Source organism: Marmota flaviventris, chromosome 17 (assembly GCF_047511675.1).
Source record: "Marmota flaviventris isolate mMarFla1 chromosome 17, mMarFla1.hap1, whole genome shotgun sequence".
NCBI lineage: Eukaryota > Metazoa > Chordata > Mammalia > Rodentia > Sciuridae > Marmota > Marmota flaviventris.
The window spans coordinates 3,450,937-3,470,166 of record NC_092514.1 but is presented as its reverse complement, the minus strand read 5'-3'; the positions used below and the strand labels follow the sequence as shown (position 1 = coordinate 3,470,166).

The following is a 19,230-nucleotide window of genomic DNA, read 5'->3' as shown; positions in this document are numbered from 1 at the left end:
CTGCATGACTTCTAGGAACCTTTTATATATAAAGCATTATTGGACTTCAGAATTTATTGGGTCAACATACATTAGTTACATATACAATGAAAAATTATTAATAGATTTGTTGAATGAAGAAATATGTTTAGAACATTAACAGCATTCACAAATGAAGTAAATAACATGCTCATGATAAGCCACTGTCAATAATCTAAGAGTGTTTATGTCATTTGATTGTTTTAAATGATAAGAGTTCCAAGGATATTTGTCTTCAGATCTGCAAATGAGAAATATCTATTTATTTGCATTCTCTCTAAGCAGGTTTGAGATGAACTACTTACAACTGGTAAGCTTTGGGCATGGTAATGTAGTTCAAGGGTAAAGTATTTGGAAACCAATCACAATAGTCTAGGTTCAGGCCCAAGCAGAAGTTAAAAAAAATAGAAAAAATCAAACAAACAAAACTCCCAAATTTAGAAAATGTGGTAATGTTAATGAAAAGAATTTTTTTTTCTTTTTTCAAAGGATCAATTGTGTCTCTACAACAAAAACTCTTTTAATTGATTTTCTCCCAGTCTACATCTTCCAGAATATACAATACTTAATAGGAGGCAATATATGGTATAGACACACATCATGTAGAATAAGAAAAGCTGTCGTCACCTATTTTCTTTATATCTCAATAAAATATAATATCTAACACTGAGTTTGTCTGTTGTAGATTTTACCAAAAAATGAAAATTACAAGGAAAATATTATATATATATATATATATATATATATATATATATATATATATAGAGAGAGAGAGAGAGAGAGAGAGAGAGAGAGACAGAGAGACAGAGAGAGAGAGAGAGAGAGTGTCAGAGAGAGAACAACATGGCTTTCAAATATTGAGAAGAATTGTCATCAAGTCCAGGAAAAGAGATGGTAAGTAGATTACAGCATATATAGACATAGTGATGCAGAGAAATATCTGCAGTAGTGTTTTAGATTTGGACACTACTGCCTTTAGATGTCAGTTGTATTACCAGTTTTATGCAATAGTGCAGAGAGGAATATTTAATGCAAGAAATCAAGATCATATTTTGCACATTTACAGATAAATTTAAGAAAGAAAATGAGGGGAGATTTTTAAAAACTTAGAAGAAAATTGTGTGCATGGTTAGCAAAATGAAGGGGACAAAACACTTTCATAATAAAGTAATCTAGTTCTAAATCATAAACACATTTGAAATTAAAAGGGAATTGCTTATGTTAGATTTATCAATAAGCAATATTTTCCACAGCATTTACAATGAAATAAGTTTACAGATAATGCTTTAAGTAGAAAACAAAGAAGGAAGTCTTTCCGGATGCTCATGTTTTCCACCAAGAATTGTAAAGATCTTTTGGTAAGAATGAAAAGGCAGCTGGAGACAGGAATAATCTTGCCAAAGGTCTAGGTTGGCTACTGAGAGACTTGACAAAGCAGTTCATCAAGGAATTGTTAGCCTTTAGTGTCATGGGATTTTGGAAACTACTTTGTCTAACAAATAGGATGCTTGTTTTTTTGCATTCCCATTTAAAAGAAAAATGGGAATTGAAAACTGCATGCTTAATTGATCTCCTTTTATAAAACTTTCTAATTCTATCTCAATGAGATAAAATATTACTTTCCTTTGAACAATAGTCATTTTTGTGCCATTTTTGGAACTATTTTTACACACTGAAATAACTATTTTAAGTAACAACATACAAATAAGAATGGTTCCATATCTTCTGCTACATTGGAAGTGACTGAATCTTGCTTTTAAAAATTAGCCCTTAACATTCAATGAAATAATCTTAAGGATGCAAATCTTGTAGGTATTTGAAGGTTCTGCCATTGCTTATAAATTATCACATACTTTACCAAGACTAACATCATCAAAGGGTATAATTCTTTACCTCTAAGGAGCAAATAGAGGAAAGATCTAAAATAAATATCATGAGTAAAAGGAAAGAAATATAAATATTTCTGAGCACCAGGAACTTCCCCATCTTATTTTCAAAACATTCCTATAAGTTTTGCTCCTATGATAGTAATTTAGAAAAATAAATGAGTATTATATATATATATATATATATATATATATATATATGTATGTATATATATATATATATATATATATATATATATATATACACACACACACACACACATATATAGTATATATATATATATATATATATATATATATATATATATATATATATATATATAAAGGACAATTCAAAACTTGAAACTTTTCTGGAAAGATAAAGTAGACATGAATTTCTCTTTATGGGGGGGGGGGGGGGCGGATTACCAGGGATTGAACTCAGGGGCACTCAAACACTGAGCCATAACCCCAACCCTATTTTGAATTTTATTTAGAGAAGAGGTCTCACTGAGTTGTTCAGTGCCTCAGTGTTGCTGAAGCTTGCTTTGAACTTGCAATCCTCCTGCCTCAGCCCTCCAGGCTTCTGTGATTACAGGTGTGTGCCACCATGCCAGGCTGATATATATTCTTTTACTAAGACAGTCACGTAGCACTACATCACATCATATTGTCTAAAACTTTTAAACATAAAATTTTTCAAAAACTGCAATTATAAACTAATTTCTCCCTCCCTCCCTTTCTTTTCTTTTTTTTCTCTTTCTTTTTCATTACTGGTAATGGAACCCAGGACCTCATACAAGTGAGGCAAACACTGTACCACTGAGCCAACCTTTCATTAAAAATATAGTTTTTTATAGTCAAGGTCTTTCTTAGCCACCCAGGCTAGCCTTGAATTTTCAATCCTCTTGCCTCAGCCTCTCCAGAATCTGAGATTATAGGCATGCACCACCATGTCTAGTGTAATTACAAAATTTCTTATTGTTTATTTAAATTCTAAGTTTGCAAAACAAAATACCAATGCTTTGATTAAGGATTCATTAATTGGACTGGAGTTGTGGTTCAGTGGTAGAGTGCTCACCTAGAATGCATGAGGCACTGGGTCTGAGCCTCAGCACCACATAAATGTAAAATATTGTATCCACCTAAAAAACTAAAAAATAAATATTAAAAAAGGATTTGTTAACTGATTTATGAAAGTTTAAGTAGATATGATAGGAAGACAATAAATGGCTTTCTTCTGAATGGTCAAATACATAGAATAAGTGTAGAGTTGCATATGGTATCTACATAGACAATCCAAAAGGCAATTAGTATAAATTTCAATCTGTGGAATGGCTGAAGATTTATAGAAATGGAAACATCCAATCATCTGAGTAAGTTGACTCTTTAGTAAGCATTGTTTCCTTGAACGTTTCTACAAATTTTAAAGACATAAATATGAGAACACAGCCTTCTTCAGGGTTGTGGAATCTGGGAGGGTTCAGGGCAGTAAAGGTAAATGAAGTCATCACAGTAAAGGTTGCCAAGGGGCTGTGCATGGAGGCTGGGTGATCTTCTAGAAGAGGGAAGTCTTGAGTTCCACTCAACATACAAGCAACAGCTCAGATGCTCAGGCCCAGGGACTCTCAGTCAGACACGCAAGAGATGGTAAGCTAAAGAACCAAGCTGAAAATAACACTCCTTTTTCTAAATCCAAATGATTCTTAAGAGGAGAAGAAGATGGAAAATCCAGGCCATATCAAAGCAAATAAAAAAAAAATCAGAACAAGACTTTAGTGGTTACAGTTTCTTTTTATTGCAGTTATAATATATTGTCACCAAGTTAGTAGCTTAAAAGAAGATAACTTATGATAATTTTTTTTACAGACTTAATAGGTACCACTGGCAAAAATAAAGGAGCTGATGAGACAGAATTTCTTTCTAGTGGCTCTAGGGGAGAATCTATTTTCTAGCTTTCCCCAGCTTCTAAAGACTACCTGAGTTCTTTGACTCATGGAACGAAATTTGTAATTCTTGAAAGTCAAAAAGTGACCATCTCTCCAATCATGCTTTCATTGTCATGTGTCTTTCTCAGAACAGAGATGGGAAGGATTCTCTGCTTTAGTGGAACTATGTGATTACCTTGGACTCACCTGAATAATTGAGAATAAACACTCCATTACAAGGTATATAACTTTAATCCCATCTACAAAAATCCTTCTGCCAGAGAAAGAGATGTAGTCAGAGGTTTAGGGGCACTTGTACATGGTGATGTTTTAGGGACCATTATTCATACTAGAATAGACATATTTGAGGTGTTAAAGGAGGAATAATAATTCACACTCTGGGTTGTAAAATCATGATTCAGATTTATTGCTCTGCACTTTTAAAATTTTCACAAGAAGTTTATGCATACAAATGCTTATATAAGACAAAAAACGTTTGCATATTCTAAAATTCAGAATTATTGGGACTTTTAAAACCCATATTTAGAAACAAATAGTCACTTTTAGAGAGAAATAAATAAAATATTAAATTGGATAGTGGCATCAACAAGAAGGTGGAGTGGACAATACAACCCGCATTCTGTGCACACACAGGCATACACACACACACACAGAGTCACAGAAAAATACAAGAATTAGGCCATTATCTGTGAATAGTAATTTCCTTGGGAAGGCTCAAGAGTTCTCATAAGGACCTGAAACAACACAGGTGAATGAAAAGAAAATGGAGAATAACTACATAAATTGAACATTGGAGAGATTGACATACCTGAGTCATCTGGAAATGATCAGGAATGAAGAAGCATGCAGTATCAATATCAATCTTGGGGTTGGTGCTCAAAAAGTCCCCAGTGGCTAGCTCTCAGAAACACTGACACCTTTTGTCAAAGGCCAGCTGGCTGCAAAATAACCAGGGGGGTGACGAATAACTTGTGTACGTTGATACAGCAGGAGTAGAAGCCCTTTATTGCAGGACAGGAGCAGTATTTATACATTCCACAAAGCTTATCTAATTAGCATAAACTAGATACATCAGTCAACCAATAAGGAATCTCCATACTTAATGGTGAAGGACCTCAAGGACCCAGGCCCCACATTAGGAAATCCAGCCCCTATGCCTTGAAGCTGCAGGATGCTTTCTTACCCAAACCCCATGTCAAAGCCCCACCAGCTGCCCATAGCATTTCAAGTGTTGCACAAAGTTACCACAAGATGTTCTATGTAGATAACCCTAACAGGCCCCCTACCACAAAATGTTCCTTTCAGACAGCCCTACCAGCTAAACTTGAGAACTAAGTTTAAAAACAGGAACCAAGAAGGGCAAGGTGTAACTTTAGGGTTTTTCCAAGAACAAAAAGTCGAAAAACAAGTTTACCCACTAGGTGACCCCCCTGCTGGATTCAGAGGAACCAATAGAAGGGCTGTTGCTGTGCTAAGCTAAGAACTAACCCACTTGTACCCTATAAAAGATCTGTATCCCAAAGCCCGGTGTGCCAGTTCACCGAAGCTCCGGCTGAGGTTTCGCTGAGCACCCGCAGGTGCCTGTGTGACAATAAACGCCTCCTGCTTTTTGCAGCCAGTGTCTCGTGTGGTTCGTTCCGGGTTTGGGATCTGTGGATCTTTCATTTTGGAGGTCCCACCGAGATTCCCGATCCCGGTTCCGATCCCGATCCCTATCCGGAGAACACTCGACATCACTGGGAGGTAAGCTGGCCAGCTCGAGCTGTCTATGTCTAACCTGTTGTCCTATTGGCTATCTGTTCTCTGTTTCGCGCAGCGTCTGAAAGACTAGGCATAGTCATTGGTATTCCGATTCTGAAGTAATTCTGTGATCACTCAGCTTTCTGAGGCAGGCGGGGAAGGAGTTGACGAACTCAGACTTCACCCCTGCCACCCTGGGAGACGTCCCAGGGATCAGAGGGGTCCATTTCTTTGGGGCCCCCGGTGTTTCCAAGGGATACACCGTTTTTGTAGGCGACGGAGAAGCAGTTTCTCCCAGGCCATCTGATTCTTTCGGTTTGTGCCGAAGCCGCGCAGCGTTCTTTGTGTTTTATGTCCTGTCTGATTCATATCTGTACTTTAGAGATGAGAACCAAATTTTCAGTCACAAATTTTGACACTCTCAAAGGGACTTTTAAGGAGTCCCCACTCTGCTTTCTTGGGGAAGCCTAGCACTCGAAACAACTGCAAGCAGAGGATAAACTTTTTGGGAGCTGGCTACTAAAAAGTTAGAAAAACAAAAAAAAAATACCTAATGCCTAAGGTCAAACCAAACTGGAGGAACTAATCCTATGGATAAAAGATAGGATTAAGGGACTCCCAGCAGCTGCCAGAGCCATTTAGCTCTGGGGAGTTCCCTGGGTCCTTATCTACATCTTAAGGATTACACCACCTCTGTTTACTTAAAAAGAAGGAACACTGAATGCAGTAAAGCCAGTCACACTGAGACCCTTGATTTTACACCTATAGTTCTAAAGCATTGCACTATCTTGCAGTTAAAAGTTGGGTTTAAGCAATTGTTTAGTTTGATTTCAGATAGTTCATGCTAGAAAACTTAAATACTTGGAATAAAAAAAAATTAAAGAGTTTCAATTTTGAACTGGGTAACCTGAAAAAAAAAACAATTTAATTAAAACGTTGGTCTGGCTCATAAAAATGACATTAGATAATTAAATAGCAATAGTCTTAAAAATTTTCAAAGCTTAATTTCAGATATATATGAAAATATGTAAGTAAATTTAATGTAACTCAATGCTACTTTAGAAACTTCAGAACAAGCAAAGTGGCTTAAAGGTACTAAAAAAATTTCTTCTGATGGTAGAGATTCTATTTCCAGTTTTATGTGAACAAGTTTTTCTAATGTAAAAAGATATAAAATTTTAAATTTTAAAAATTGCTTCTTAAATTTGTATCATAATTTCCAACATCTAAACCTGAAAATATAACTTAATGTAAACAAAAAAAAAGTTTATATAATTATGGTGTTATTAATGTGTTCATATCTTCCAGGTATACAAGCCTGTAAGGTAAAAGCTTCGAAAGAACCTTATATCAAGCTGGTATTCTAAAGTTATATGGTAATTTAAAAAAAAAAATGTAAAGGTTTTATTGCAAAACACAAAAGTACATCACTACTTTTCTATAAGAGGTTAAAAGCTTTCAGCCTTTAATTCATGTTTTAGGTGTGATATTATGTTATGTTAGCTAATGTTCATGTAAACTTGAACAACAATTTATGTAAACTTTATAAAATGATCAGCTTCAGAACTATAGTAATTGAGATTTATAAAGAGCCCTGCCTTACTTGAGATAAGGCTCTATCCCATCTCACTACATATGAAAATGGCTATAAAAAAGTAAGCCAGATTTCAGTACAGTTAAAGTTGTGTCCAAAAATAGGTTTGTGCCAAGATTACTAGGATCTCAAACAGAAAATTATGATGTATAACCCTACTAGAATTCAAGGTAGCTATTATATAAGCTAAATATGTTTTTACCCTAGTTAGTTTTGTTTTGTAGTTTACTTATAGATGATTTAAAAATTGCCTATTAATATTTTAAAGAGGTATTACTTTAAGAACACAACCTGGGCCACCATAAGACAAGGAGTTATCACCTACAGGATAAAGAAATAAACATTAAAGCCCAGTGCTCTTAATATAAGGCTGTTAACTTATTTGCTGGATGTTTAAGATCAAGTTTTAAAATTAGTTAAATTAAAAAGGCCAAGAAAACCAATATTCGGCTCTTGCCCTCTGAGTCAGTCTGAATCAGGGAATAGGGAACTTCTCCAAAGGGCTCAGCAACTCTAGGCCACATAACCTCCTGAGCAAGGAGATTAATGAGACCAGTGGAGAACAGGAAGCCAATCGGTGCATTTGCTGTAAAGAGGAGGATCATTAAAAAAGGGAGACATCCCTGATGCTTCTGAGGGAAGCCATATGGTCAAGCAAGGCCTGGACCCATCCTAGCGCAAATGGCACTAGCAGAACTGAAAAGCTGCTATGAAGTTCCCGAGGACTCCCAGGATAACTCAGCTGACTATAAACAATAGGTAAAAATAAAAGTCAGTTTGACTTGCTTCATCTTAAACACTTAGCAAAGACAGTAAAAGCCAAAGCACAGCTGTTCCTGGACATCTTAAATAATAATAATAATTAAATGTAACTTCCATAAATAAGTAGACTGGAGGCTACAAGAGAGATTCTTAGACAGAAATGCCTGATAACTGTCAAAGGGACTACTAGAATAGTTTTAGTCTAAGGCTTTTATTTCTAGCCAACGCAGGTAGACTTGATGTTTGCTAATATGGTTATCCAGTCCTAAGTAGCAGAATTAAAAATTTCTCTATTAGACACAGAGAAGAAACAAAAGGTTCTCTTGGAAGCTCGCAAAAATGTGCCAGGGGATGACGGGCGCCCCACCCAACTCGCAAATTTGATTAACGAAGCTTTTCCTTTAACCCGGCCAAACTGGGACTATGCGACTGAAGCAGGTAGGAACCACCTACGTCTCTATTGCCAGTTACTCATAGCGGGTCTCCATGGAGCAGGGCGATGGCCCACTAATTTGGCTCAGGTAAGACAGACTATCCAGGGGTCAAAGGAAACTCCGACAGCCTTCTTAGAGAAATTAAAAGAGGCTTATCGGGGGTTTACTCCCTTTGATCCTGATAGTGAGGACCAAAAAAAAAAAAAAAAAAAAAAAAACATTTAATAGGCCTGCCTTCGTCTCCCAGGTAAGTCAGATGGTGGCCAATACATTGGAAATTAATTAAAAATTATATTGTGCTTATAGACCCCAAAGTTCAGGACAGATAAAAAAAGATAAATAGAACCATCAAGGAGACTTTAACTAAATTAACACTTAAAACTGGCACTAAAGACTGGGTACAACTCCTACCTTTAGCCTTGTATCCGGCCCGAAACACCCCAGGCCCACATGGACTAACCCCATTTGAAATCCTGTACGGTGCCCCACCTCCCGCTGTTAACTTTTATGAAACTGAAACCTATGCCTCCCTCACCCCATCTATGCAGACTCATTTGCATGCTTTGCAATTGGTCCAGAACGAGGTCTGGAAGCCTCTAGCCGCAGCATACAAAGAGGAACTTAAAACCCCCTTGCTGCCACATCCCTTCAAAGTTGGAGACACCGTCTGGGTACGCAGGCACCAGAGCAAGAACCTCGAATCGCGGTGGAAAGGACCCTACACCATTCTGCTGACCACTCCCACTGCAGTCAAAGTGGACGGCATCACCGCTTGGATCCACACCTCCCACGTGAAAGCTGCACATCCACAGGAGTCCGCAGGCACCTCTCCGGATCCAGAATGAAAGTTGCAACGCACTCAAAATCCACTAAAGATAAGACTCACACGCTGTTGATTTTCCTTGCTTTGTGCTTTGTATTTCCCCTAACGGTTGCTAACCAAACTGTGAGCCAGACATGGCAAATATTATCGGGGACAGGAGATATAATTTAAAACCAAACATCCACAAAATACCCCCTTTGGGCTTAGTAACCTGCTCTAAGGCCTGATCTTTGTTACCTGCTGGCTAAGGCAAAGGACTTTGATGATCCCAGTGAGGCAGAAGCATGCGTCTACAGTGGACGCTGCACCTGCATAAAACATCCCACAGGGTGTAGAGCAGCTCTAAGGGAGACACCCTTCTACATATGCCCTAGGGATGAAAAAAACCCAGTCACAAAAATGTGGACAACATGAAAGTTACTATTGTAAATCTTGGGGATATAAAATTATGAGGGATATATGATGGAAGCCAGGTTCATCTGGGGATTTAATACAAGTAAAAAAGAAAAGGGACAAGAGCCCCCACTATCTTCCGACTCCTGTAGGAACCTAAAATGGTACGGGGCAGGGCCATGCTCCACGTTTGCCTGCAACCCCTTAAACATTACCTTTACTCAGGCAGGCAAGGCATCAAAGGAATGGATAAAAAAAAAAAAAAAAAACAATGGGGCCTAAAAATGTACTTCAAAAATGCCTACGACCCTGGGGTCCTATTCAAAATTAGGCTAACTACTATATTATCTACTGTAGCTGGCCCCTTGATTATATTACTGTTAATTTTAACCTTTGGACCTTGTATATTCAACAAATTAATGCAATTTATAAAAAGAAGACTGTCTGTAATCCAAACTATGGTCCTCGCGCAGCAATATCAAGTACTCCCACAGCACCCTGAGCCATCAGCTGAGCAAGTGCCGGACTCTGAGCAGGTAGATCAATGGATATAAGATTATATCCCGGATAAAGAAAAGGGGGAAATGAAGGACCTCAAGGACCCAGGCCCCACATTAGGAAATCCAGCCCCTATGCCTTGAAGCTGCAGGATGCTTTCTTACCCAAACCCCATGTCAAAGCCCCACCAGCTGCCCATAGCATTTCAAGTGTTGCACAAAGTTACCACAAGATGTTCTATGTAGATAACCCTAACAGGCCCCCTACCACAAAATGTTCCTTTCAGACAGCCCTACCAGCTAAACTTGAGAACTAAGTTTAAAAACAGGAACCAAGAAGGGCAAGGTGTAACTTTAGGGTTTTTCCAAGAACAAAAAGTCGAAAAACAAGTTTACCCACTAGGTGACCCCCCTGCTGGATTCAGAGGAACCAATAGAAGGGCTGTTGCTGTGCTAAGCTAAGAACTAACCCACTTGTACCCTATAAAAGATCTGTATCCCAAAGCCCGGTGTGCCAGTTCACCGAAGCTCCGGCTGAGGTTTCGCTGAGCACCCGCAGGCGCCTGTGTGACAATAAACGCCTCCTGCTTTTTGCAGCCAGTGTCTCGTGTGGTTCGTTCCGGGTTTGGGATCTGTGGATCTTTCAATGGCTTGTTTTGGTTACTTCTCAAACCACTCCCTCTGGCATTTTGCCAGGCACCATCCAGACTTGTTTACGAACTCTAACATTCCCCTGGCTAAATGCCAGGTGTTATTTTGACTTGTTTACAGACTCTAACACCTTTCATTACCAAGGTAACCAACAGCCAGTCTCTTCATGGACTCCCCAAAGAGAGAAATGATATGGTAGCCCTCTCCAGCCTCAAAGAAACTTTGTTTCATCCTGGGACAGGACCTACCCAATGTATTGTGTGTCTCAACCTTGGGGGTACAGTTGTTTGCAGATGGCACCACCATAGAACTTGGCTCTGAAATCATTCTCTGCTTGCCTGAGTTCCTGGTTCTGTGGCCACAATATGCACAACTATACCTTACATATGAGCCAATGTTAATAGTGCTAACCCCTTCCCAGACTTGGATTCTTGGTCACTTGGAAAACCTGTATTATGAATCATAGTTCTGCAGTCTTTCTGTGACAGCCTCTTCCTCTGATACTGAAGCCATAACCAAAGCAAGTTTTACTGCATTTCACAAATCTTGCAGCTTTGTAGCTGGTGTGCTTATGGTTCAGAATCTGGCCCTGGAGATGCACTGTGAGCACCTGAACCTCAGAAACCTGAGCCACTATTGCTATGGCAAGTGAATTCTCCAGGCCCAGATCACTACAGCTCCATGACAGCTGACACTCCAGGCCCTTGCTGCCTGGTTTCACTACACCACCTATGCTTCACATACTATTACCACTGTGACAGTGAGGACACTTGAAACATAGGCACAAGTTTGCTTGCCACTTTGGACCTTGGTAATTTGGTAAATAACCTAGATATATATCAAAAGATAACTAGGAGAAAATGTGAATAGAGAAAATATTATGGAGTGGGTGTGTTTGTGTATGTGTGTATGTATGAACATATATAATGAAGCATAGATGGATATGCTAAGTGACTGGGCTAGGCACAGAAGGACAAATAATGCATGATCTCATTATATGTGAAATCTTAAAAAAATGTATTCATAAAAGCACACAGTACAATGGTGATTTGGTAATTTGGGGCATTGAAATTGGGTGGAATTAGGGAGGTATTGGAAAAAGGGTATAAAATTTCTAGTAGGCAGGAGAAATAAGTGATTTTAGTAAATAATAATGCATTTTACCCTTGAAAATTGCTATAAGAATAGATTTTAACTACTGTCACTACAAAAAAAGACATAAGTATATGAGATTATGAATACATTAATTAGGTTTGATTTGATAATTTTATGTGTATATCAGTATCAAAATATCATATTTATGCCTTAAATATATAAACTTTTATTTTTGAATTAAATCATCACAATACAAATTAATACAAATGTTGAAAAATAATAAGTGCAATAGAGTTAAATTCTTATAAATATAAGAAGCTACAATTAGGAATGATTGATACTTTAACTTGTAGAATCCCAAATAAAAGAGAAGATTGAAGTGCATTCTTGCTTTCTCTATGAGTTAACTTGTCAATATCTCTGACCAAAAGACCTGACCAGAACATGCCAAGAAGGAAAATTTATTTTGGTTCATGGTTTTAGAGATTCATTCCACTGTCAGCAGACCATGCTCAGGTCAGCTGAGTTGAAGAACATCATGGTGAAAGAGTAAAGTAGAGGACAGCAGCTCAGGGCATGGCAACCAGGAAACAGAGAGCTCTGCTCACCAAGAGCAAACTATAATCTCCAAAGACAGGCCTCCAGTGGCCTATTTTTCCAGCTACACCCTACCTGCTAATAGTTACCACCCAGTTAATCTACATCATTGGATCAATCCACTAACTAAGTTAAGGCCATAATAACCAACTCATTTCAACTCTGAACCTTCATGTTTTGTCTCACACTTGAGCTTTAGGAAGACCCTTCATATATAAACCTTAACACTCTCCAAGTTCTTAATATATAAAAATTTGGTGGTATATTTCAGTACTGTTCTCAATTTTTTTGACAACCTGTGGGTGGAAAAACAAATATGTTTTCCATGAAAATAATAAGTTATTCTAATCAATAATAAAGTTCTTTGTTGCGCTTCATCAAAGTTAGGCCATGGAAAAGAATTATACAATTTACATAGGACTCAGGTGCCTTTCTGTGTTTAATGCTTTATATTAGAAACCAGGGCTTTTGAGCCAAAAATTATCAAATATGTCTATTATAGACAAATTTATTTGCTTTAGCCTTTTGACCATTCATACTTGCAACCTTTAGAATAAGCATTAGCAAAGTTAAAGCATTTGTTGTCAGTGTTAATTTCTTTCCTACTTTATTCAAAAAGCAGAATTGATTCACTTTCAAAAAATGTAGAATTCCATCACTGCTAGGAACTTGCCTTCTCAGATCATTGAATTGGAAGGCAACCCATCCAGCACTTACTGTTCTCACTTTGATGACAGTTGGCTCTTGCCAGAGGACACTTGCAACTTTCCTGGAAAGGCAAAACATTTTTGAAAATCTTTTATTCCACTCTACCTCATAACTTGAAGACTCCAGTTCTTTGCAAACCTGTGACACAGCCTTTGCTAGTCATTGTTTTCATCCTGTGTGATCTATTCTTTCTGCTGTTCTCTTCTTTTCAAAATCAAGCTGAAAAACAGCACGTTTGCCGCTCCATTTTCTCTGGAGATTCCTCTCTTGGTTTTCTCTTAAAGTTCTGTCTTCTTTGTAGGCTTTCCTTTCTGCATTTTATATGTTGATGTTTCCCAGAGCTATTTTGGCTTCTTCATTTCTTCTTGCTACTGAATTTGAGCAGTGCATCTCCAGAGGTGTGAACACAGGATTTGTGAAAGTGGGAGTTGGACTTGAATTGATGTTCTACCAGTTACCACTTAACTTTGTAACTTTGGAGAAAACTTTGGGAAGCATTCTTTATATCTATTTTCCTCCAAAAATCAATTTAAATGGGATAATAGGCTTAGTTCAGGAGATTATTTAAAAGATTAAGAGAGATTAGAGAAATGATGCATATAAAATACTTAGGACACCACAGAACCTGTGTTTATCAGTTTTTTGTTGCTATGATCAAAATACCTGATAAGAACAACTTAGAGAAGGAAATTATTTTGGTTCATGGTGGCAGAGGTTTAGTCCTTGGTGGGCCAATTCCATTGGAGGAGAATTCTTGTAGCCAGGAAGCAGAGAAAGGAAAGGGAGGGAGCCACAGGGAAGCTGAATACTTCCAGTGCATACCTCCAGTGACTCACCTCCTCCAACTATTCCATACTGCTTATATTTACCACCTATTTAGTCCATTCACACTATAATAGACAAAGTTACAATTCTCAGTATTCAGTAACTTCTTGTCTGAAAATCCCTAGTTTAACATAGGAGATTTTTTGGGGGGTACCTTACAGTCAAATCATAACAGCACCCAGACAACAAAAAATGCTCATTGCCATGCTGGGTTTCAATTTCTACCTCAACCCTGTTTTCTAATCCACAAATTTATCAACTTCAAATTGATATCTAATAGTATCTTTAACTCAACAATTTTAATGTCAAAGTCATGATTTTCTCTCTCTCTCACTCCCTTCTAAAATGATATTAGCTCCTCTTTAAACATTCTTAGTCTATTAACTTTTAAAAATAAATAAACTGTATGAGGCTAAAAGTTTTTCTTTCTTTATTTTTTATTTTTTTTTTCAAATTGCAGAATGCCAGAAAATAAATTTAAAAAAAAAAGAGCCAAATCATGTAGAGCCTACTAATGCATAGTAATTTTGATTCTTCCAGGAAAATTAATTAAACATTGAAGAGTTTAAGCATGATACTGACATGATCCAAATTAAATTTCTAGAATGTCTTTCTTACTATGCTATAGATAGTGAGTTCTAATTGGGTAAAGTTAAAGTTAAGGACATTTTGGGGGGTTAAAGAAATAACCCAGGTAAAATGCAATGATGATCTCAAGTAGGAATGGACTGGAGACATATTGAAGATAGAACTATCATAATTTAGAATATGTATTGATTTTGGAAGGATAAGAAAAATGAGAAATCAAGCACTATGATTCCCTCCCATCATGTGTTAGAGGAATATTAAGTGTTCAATTTTATTTCTGTAAATTTTGCTTTACTAAAGGGAATTTATACAAATTGTTAAGCAAAAAATCAGCAATGAAAAAAGTGTTTTAAATTTCAAATGCCATATGTTATTTATATCTATCTATTGATTGATCTATATATCTATCCATAATACAGTCTTGAGGTATGTTTTAGTCAACTTTTTTATTGCTGTGACTAAAAGATATGACTAGAATAATTGTAAAGGAGTAAAAGTTTATTTGAGGGTTCACAGTTTAAGAAATCTCAGTCCATAAGAGGCTGGATTCATTTCTTGGGGCTCAAGTTAGGGAAGGAAATCATGGTGGAAGTGTGTGCAGAGGGAAACAGCTCACATGTTGAACAGAAAGCAGAGAGAGAGATTCTCCACATGCCAGATATAAATATGCACCCCAAAGCCACCCCCTAATTCCCACCTTCCCCAACCACACCCTACAAACTTCAGTTACTGCCAGACTGCCTTTTGTAACTCACTTAGATATTTTACAACTTTTTACTTTACCACACAAAGATTATCTCATCTAGAAACATTTCTTTATTTAACCTTCCATATTAAAATATATTTCCACATCTTGAATCTTTTTGTATCTCTTTTCTAGCCATTAGCCCTTTTTATAAATTCACATTCTGAAACAACCCTTATAAAATTTATGATTTAGACAAATTACTCCACTTTAATAAGATGAAATACTTTCATGTTTTTTTTTTTTTGGAATATAATAATGTAATTGAAACCCAACTGAAACTTCTTATACTCTTTGTATATAAATTACACCTGATAGAATCTTAACTCTTAGTAACCTTGTTTCAGCAAAAACACAGACACAAAGCAATATTAAACTTTTTTTTTCATTTACCAATTTATGAAAACACACATAATGTTTAAATATATTAGCTTATGTAACTTAATAAGTAAGTGTACTTGATTTTATATTTAGTGGTTGATATTTTAACACTTTAGCTTTGTAATTAATCAGATGTCTGTAAAAACCAAGATCTTAGACAAGTGTAGTAAACAGAATTAGCCATCTTTTTTCTTGTTGAAGAAAAATCTTTCTACAGGATACCATGATGGTCCCATTGTGATATATTCAACAACTCCTCTTTAAGAAGCCATGGGCTACATTTTTTTATTGTATCAACATATGCCCTAATTGTTCTTGGTCTTACTGGGGTGCCTCCTTCCTCTAACAATTTCTGTTCCTCAGGGGCGAACAACTTCAAACTTTGAGCCAACCATTTTCCCCAGTTTGCCTGAGAAACTTCTAGGAACAGGCAACTTGAAATAAAAACAAAATAAATCAAAACAAGAACACATTGTTTTTTGACTTGGTCACCATTCTTTCGCCTTCCCTCAGGGGCGAGCAATTTCACTTACCTCTAATTCAGATGTTCCCCCGTATGGGTTGCCAAATACCGCAGTCTGGCTGGGCACAAAATAACTGAGCCACCACACAAACTTGTAGATTCCAACAGCAGCTCTTTATTCCCGAACTGTCACCGGCACTCTACACGCACGTTCTGGGAAAATCCACCCTCCACTGGGCTCTGCGTCCCAAACACTCTCAGAACCCCGGGAGAACTCCACAGGAACTCAAGGAGTGGGTGCCTGAGGCAGCAGGATACGCCCTATTCCCAGCAGGATCTACCCTAAACCCAGATCCACCCTAAACCTGGATCCACCCTGGTCCTTGAGCAGGGTCACCTTTCTCAAACATTCATGCAATGTCACTGCAAATGACCGGGGTCCAAGGCAAGCCCATTTCCAAAATGGAGAGTCCTCCCTCTAAGCAACATTGGGTAGGCTGACAAGGAAATTGCCATGTGTCATTCCTACTTGGCTATGGCTCTCAGCAAGTTACCACTTAGTTAATCCCTATCAGGGGATTAATTTACTGATTGTGTTAAGACACTTACAACCCAATCATTTCTCCTCTGAACCTTCTTGATTTGTCTCACATGTGAGATTTTTGGGGGCACCATATCTAAACCATAACCAGGTATGAAAGCAATGAGTTTGATTAGTTTGCTTAGATAAGTGAGTAGAGAAAAAAAATATAAAAGGATCAGAAATTAAATCACATAGGATGTCAATATGCATAAAGATATAGAGAAGGTCTCAAGATGTAATAGGTATCTAGAATTTTTTTTTGAAATTGAGTTTTAGGGGGATGAAGTATTGCTTAGTGGTAGTGCACTTGTTGGCATTCACAAGGCCCTGAGTTTGATCTCCAGTATGCAAAAAGAAATCTATATCTATTCCCAAGCATATGTTAATTTTTCCTCTATAGACTACATAAAGATATAAATCCTTGGCTCCTGAATTGGTTACAGAATTTATTTTCAGGAACAAGCTTGGAGACATTATCTGTAAGTTTAGCATTAGTTTTAAAAAATGAAATTTTGGGGGGGTGGTGGGCTTGAGGTTATCCAGCTATAGATGTGCATTCTCCCAAACATTTGATTTTATCCAAATTAGGATGAACTATAATCAAGTAGATCCATGGTGATAGTTACAATCCTTTTGCAATGCTATGGTAACACATGTGTATGTAATCTATATATAACATGGTTTCATTCAGGGCTACCAGATTAAGTAGAAAATTCTGTCATTTTCCAATAAGTTTTCAATTTTTTCCCCTGCTGAGTCTGAAATATTCTGATAATAAGGACAATTTGGATTTAGAAAAGTTATGATTAATTATTTTAAATTTATAATTGAAAAATAAGAGTGTACATGTTTATGATATATGGCATAATTTGAAAGATATGTTTTAGAATCGCTAAATTGCTTTAACAAACACATTATGTCACATTCTTGTTTATGATTTGAGACATAGCAGCAATATTTCTAAAACAAAAGATGTAAACTTTAACTAGACAAACTAAGTACTTCTAAGTATTTATGTAATATTAATAATTTTTCCTAAAATGTAGGCTCTTATAAAAATGTGGCCCTAAGAAACTCAACTGTAAAAGATAATTATAACTCTGTTTGCATCTTACATGGTCCTTTGGGATCATATTTTTTAAAATACAAAAATTTCTAACTTAGATTTCAAGGATACTGGACAGTGGTTCTTTATCCATGCATAATGCATGATGTGCAGTTTGGACTATATCTGTTGTTCCTGTTTTCATAAAAGTCTTCCTGCTTATTAGAGAACCAATTTCTGTTGTCTTAATATGAAATTTTACAGGAGATTGCAAGAAAATGTACATAGGAAACAAAGTTTAAATTTTGTGACATATCTCAGGGAAGTAATCCTAGAAGGGGTTGTCCCAATTTTTATAAGGCTAATGGCCTAAACAATTATACAGTCTTTTAGTCATTTGGTCAGAATATGCATCAATAAGTAAACCTGTTGGAATATATGGCACATGTTATGAAAGCTACTTTTCCCTTCAATTTTCCCTAATGAGTCCAACTCATCATTACACAAGACGTGGGAAGCAATGGTAGTAAAGCAACCTATGAGCTTGACAGCATCTCTGGGAGTTGATTACAAAGTCCTACAACACAAGTGGCAGCAACTGATGATACCCCCATGGGAGATCATATGGAGAGACTAGACCAGGTCAGAATGCATGGTGCCAGGATATGGGTTCAGATTTCCTCATATCCTATATGCACCCCTCCTATTAATATGGAAGTTCTTATTTGTGCTCATGACATTCTTTGCATGTTAAGTCTTTCTGACCAAGGTAAAGTAAATGCTTAAAGGCTTCCTGGTCAGTGAAGCCATTCCTGACAATGCTGTATTAGGAATCCGTATCTCTTATTACTTTTGCATCCATTACCTTGCTTTGTTATTCTTCTATAGTATTTAACACTGTACGATACACAACATGTCCCTAATTTTAAAAGAAGTTCCTCTACCTTTAACTGATATATAATGTTTGAATATGTGGTTTTAATTTTTCATTAGTATGATCTCAGTATCTAGAACATTTCCTGAATTTACTGTTTTATACTTATTAAATCCCAAAGGGAAGACATGCTTTCCCTCTAAGATACCATATAGCTCATGACTGAAATTCATCTTGACATATTTTATCAGTCTGAGGAAAAAGTCATAATCATACTAGAGGCAATATATACAGCTCCCAGGAATATAATGGACATTTTCTGTCTACATAGTAGTATTTTTTGTTTAAGATATTCAATGAAAACAACAACTATTTGTTCTTGAGCATATAACTTGTCTGATATAACTGGGATTCTGCTCTTACAAATAATCATAATTCATTTTCATTTAATAATCCAATATTTTTTGCAATAAAATCATTAAAGAAATACAGAGCACCATATATTTCCTTCCATTGTTAATTTCTGATAAATGGTACAGTCATAAAAGTAACTTCAGTCTTTGAATTTTAAGCCACCTGCTTAAAACCAAGCTTACTGAG

The 19,230-nt window shown here is 36.7% G+C and overlaps 1 long non-coding RNA gene across 1 annotated transcript; it reads left to right on the top strand.

The window, feature by feature from the left end:
- The first annotated feature begins 4,943 nt into the window (after positions 1-4,943).
- LOC117794683 (uncharacterized) lies at positions 4,944-10,671 on the top strand. The gene is made up of 2 exons (XR_011705056.1): positions 4,944-5,575; positions 8,911-10,671. It is a non-coding gene; the product is annotated as an uncharacterized lncRNA (long non-coding RNA).
- The last annotated feature ends 8,559 nt before the right edge of the window (positions 10,672-19,230 follow it).